The sequence below is a fragment of the Abramis brama genome (genome assembly GCF_963993115.1).
Source record: "Abramis brama genome assembly, chromosome: 15".
NCBI lineage: Eukaryota > Metazoa > Chordata > Actinopteri > Cypriniformes > Leuciscidae > Abramis > Abramis brama.
Window position 1 is genome coordinate 34,674,134 of NC_139977.1, and position 4,776 is coordinate 34,678,909.

Genomic DNA, 4,776 nt, shown 5'->3' on the forward strand with positions numbered 1-4,776 from the left:
TTTCGTTTTTTTGAAAAAACGAAAAAAACGAATAAAGGGGCCAAATGAAATAGCCTAAGCAGAAACGAGAAACGGCGTCTTTATTCGTTTTTTCCAAAAAACGAAACGAGATTTCGGCTTGATTTTACGTTTTTTAGTTTACAGGCAAAAAACGAATAAATGACTTCAAAATTCGTTTTGCACATGTGGACTGTCATGAGATTTTGTTGGTAAATAAATATTTATTTGTTTAATTATAAAAGTGAGTTTGTCTTTGAAAACAACAACAAAAAGGTGAAATAACAGTGTGATCACAAAACCGAGCGTTCGTTCTAAAGGGAAATTTCCAGATATATCTTATTTATTTGTTAGCCTATAATGCTGTTGTTTTATGCTACAAGTTTAATACTATGCGGATGCGGGAGTTAAAACTGTGCTGGACTATGTTGGTGACCCAGTGTAATTGTAGCCTACAGCGTAAAATACAACCACAAACACACGTAATATGTATAGCCAAAACACAACACGAGTTTGTTTAAACTTGATTTTTATTACCACCCATATATTTTTTTTTCCGGACTCCACGCCAGAGGTCCTCCTCAGCACCCCTAACCCTTGTGTTATGTTGCGGGTCAATTTGAACAGTTTAGGGTGCTTTCACATCTGTAGTTCCGTTCATTCCGGACCAAGGGAGAAAAATTATGTTGCTAAACAGTGACATAATGCACAACGCACTCTGACTACGGCAGCTGGTTTAGTCCAAAAATGCGCAGTTCTTTGGCAGTTGGGTCTGTTCGAGGTCGGATCACGTTCTGATTGTAGTGAAGTGCTGCTGTTGGGTAGCACCTCGTTTGCATGGGTTGACTCCGCCCTAGAGGCCCGCAGGTAATCAGCGTCTCATTCATACGAGTATATTAAGGTGGCTGTTTGGCCACCGGACATTGCGTTGACGTGTGACTGTTTCGCCAGCGCGTCATTTCTCTGTGTTCATCCTGGCTGGAGATGCCGTGCGGTTTGTGGATAAGCACATGTGGTGCTGAGTGTTTGCATTCTGGCTGGAGGTGCTGTGCGGCTTGTGGAGAAACGCGTGTTCAAGCTGAGTGTTTACAGTGGTTGGTGAACGCGCGCCGTTTGCCGCATACAAACGCACGTCATACTACTACAATAATCATCGCTGGTGTATTGCTGTTTGGCTTTCTGCTCGCCTTGGTATTATTTGGTTCTCACTCTGTTGCTGTATGGAGCTATTCTTGTGCCAATAAAAATGAACGTAGCTTTTCAAGAAACTAATGAAAATAAAAATTGAAACTAAATAAATTATCTCTAAAACTGAAAAAGAATAAATCGCAGGCAAATTTTTTTACTTCGTTTTTAATACACTGCATGTTTTGCTAACTATTTCTCATATTTCAATCGTTGATCTGAACTTACAAATGCGCTTCCAGAGTTTCCATTTACGCTTCTGAAGTTTTCGTTTACGCTCCCAGAGTTTTCGTTCGCCGTTCTGACACATTTCTCTCGTGGAGGCGGGGCTAGTAGCAGTGTGTTCTCATTGGTTACTGAGCTTTTGATTGATAGCTTCGTGACCTGGAAGTGAAGACGTCAGTGGTGTGTTTATGTGTGGATGTGAGCGTCTGTAATCGCAGCTTTCTATTTCATTTTAGTGATATTAAGTTTATATCTGTATTTATTTGCTGCTACACTATATTGTTGAGATGATCTCTTATAGAAGGAATAGTACAGACGAATGATATTTACCATTAGGTATCGTCGCTATATCAGGAGGATACTGGATAACGTTAGCCTACTCGTGGTAAGTCTGATTTTTGTTTTTTTTAATACTATACTAATACTATTTATAATACAGTACTGGCTTTTTTCAGGTGGAGAGGCATTTTAGAGCTCAGTGAGAGCCCATAACATTATACAGCTGAGCTGTGTTGTCTTGATTTAACTGTTAGCCCAATCATTACATGACTTGTTTATCTACATTAGGTTACAGTCTTCGATTAGATCATATTTGCTTCGATTAGATCATATTTTCTTCGATTAGATCATATTACCCCACAGCCACCCCAAACAACATTGAGCTAGAGTACTGTGCAGTAGCCTATCTGTACTGTATCAGTCAATGACTGATGCCATAGGACCAGAGTGCTGTCAGTCACTGCCTGATTCAACTTTGGCAATGTAAAGCCTTTTTTACCATGCCAATAAAGCTATTTAAACCTGAATTTCTCAACTGCTGATTAATTTGCGATGCAAAGTTTTTGAAAGAGGAGAGACACGACTTGACCACAGACCACGTCTCTGTTCGTAATATGTAAACACTGAATTATTTTGAAGTATCGCCCTGGTTGCAATATTTATTCTGATTACTTTTGTGTGATAAAGATGACTGATAAAGCTATTATATGTATCTAGTATGAGTAACAAATTGCTTTTTCTGTGTCCATATTTGACTAATAATAATGAAAAAAGTGCACTTCAAATGAACATTTCTTTGACAAATGTTACATCTTTAATAGTCTTTAATAATAAATATGTCCACATTAAAAACTTAATACATGCAAGTAATTATGACTGAAAACATCCAGCAACTAGGGAATACACATCCATATGTTTATATATAGGGCAATACAGCCATCTACTGGTTACACAACAGTATTACAGATGATAAATGCTGCTTGACTCCGAGGTAAATATTTAGTACTGTAAAATCCCTTAAATATATATATATATAATAAATATTTTAAGTCTGCAACTTGTTACTGTATGGGGAGTTCACAGCAGTTTGTATTGTTAGATTATAATACATTTCTTCTCTCATTTTCCAGGGAGTGGAGCAACTTTTCCATAAACAAAATTCTGAGGCTGACACAGAGGATAGAGTGATAGTACCAGAGATCCACTGTCCCTATCAGACAATAATCTTACTTTGTTCAGACACATCACCTTTGAATGACTGGGATCTTGATCTTCAGACACCTGATTTATTTTAATATAAACAATAATATAATTTAATATAAAGCAAATATTTCAATTTCCTCTAGATTAAAACAAACACAGTTCACAAGTACACAAGAGGTTTCACTTTATTCTTATTAATCTATGCTGATCTTGGATTAGCATACCAACAGCATATGAATGTTGAGGGGATAGTTCACCCAAAAATACAATTCTCTCTTATTTTACTCACCCTCATGCTGTCCCAGATGCATTTTACTTTCTTTCTACAGATAAACACGAATTAAGATTGTAAGGAAAGTAATCCATCTCTGCGAGTCCTAAAGACGCTTTAAAAACCACACACAGTGAGCAATAATAATAGGTAATGAGGTAATCCATGCGACCTCAGTGGATGAATCAATGCCTTCTGAAGTCAAACAATAGGCTAGATAAAATAATAATAATGTAAACTGTTTTAACTATTAAAAATCTTACGTACATGGGTTACAATCCACTTGTATTATGGACTCACAGAGATGGATTATTTCCTTAAAACTCTTTGTCTATGTTTATATGAAGAAGAAAGTCATATACATCTGGGATGGCATGAAGGTGAGTAAATGATGAGAGAATGCTCATGTTTTGGGTGGACTATCCTTGCACTGCTTGTGTCCAGTCACTGCTTTGTTACTTGTACTGCAACAGGAACTGCTCAAAGAATCATTGCAACATTTAAAATGTATATGAATTTTTAAAATGTATTCTGTATTTGTAATTGTGCATTTTGTATAGTAATGTATCATGAGAATACTGTGCATTACATGTATATTATGCAGTTAATGTTTTGTGGATTCTGGTCTTTCCTGTCACAACATAATTGCATCCAAGACCTTCACTTCGATACTTGTGTATATGCTTTAGTGACAATAAAGAATGTAAATTTATTTGAATTCATATTTTCAATTACATTAATTTAACTGGTTGTATAAGTCACGATTGAAACGGTTGATGATTGTTAAAATATATTTAAATTAAATGAAAATGTTAATTAAATGAAATAACTAAATATAATTATCAATTTAAAAAAAATGGCAACAAGAACATTCTTTGTGTGACATATGTAATGAAATGCCCTTTGAGGTCTGTATCTGACAGCATATTTAAGTGATCAATCATTTTGATGGTGTAAACGTATATCATGCTAACAATGAGTAGTGTGATGGCCATGGCTGCCAACCTTGATTACCTGGTTGAAGTTTGACTTTCTTGACGGCTGAATATATCACACACGTTTGCTAGTATTCTCTTTAAATTGTAACAGCTGAACCTAATCAGAGCCTAACATGCAAAATAATCATCAGGAATAAACAAATATTCTCCGAAAACATTGGACACTACAATATTTTAAGTATTATATACAGACAGTACTTTAATGTGCAATTACACCTGAATAGACTGAATAGATCTCTTGTGCTCCTAAAAAGCTTCTGCCAACTAAGTAGTAGCAGCAGGTAAATACAAATAAAATTAAAAAACAAACATAACTTATTACTAAATTGAAATAGAAAGCTGCGATTACAGACGCTCACATCCACACATAAACACACCACTGACGTCTTCACTTCCAGGTCACGAAGCTATCAATCAAAAGCTCAGTAACCAATGAGAACACACTGCTACTAGCCCCGCCCCCACGAGAGAAATGTGTCAGAACGGCGAACGAAAACTCTGGGAGCGTAAACGAAAACTTCAGAAGCGTAAATGAAAACTCTGGAAGCGCATTTGTAAGTTCAGATCAGCGATTGAAATATGAGAAATAGTTAGCAAAACTTGCAGTGTATTAAAAAC

The 4,776-nt window shown here is 36.2% G+C and overlaps 1 long non-coding RNA gene across 1 annotated transcript; it reads left to right on the forward strand.

Annotated features, from left to right (window-relative positions):
* The first annotated feature begins 1,044 nt into the window (after positions 1–1,044).
* On the forward strand, positions 1,045–3,872 carry LOC311097733. Its single transcript, XR_014609306.1, has 2 exons — positions 1,045–1,792; positions 2,817–3,872. It is a non-coding gene; the product is annotated as an uncharacterized lncRNA (long non-coding RNA).
* Positions 3,873–4,776: the final 904 nt, after the last annotated feature.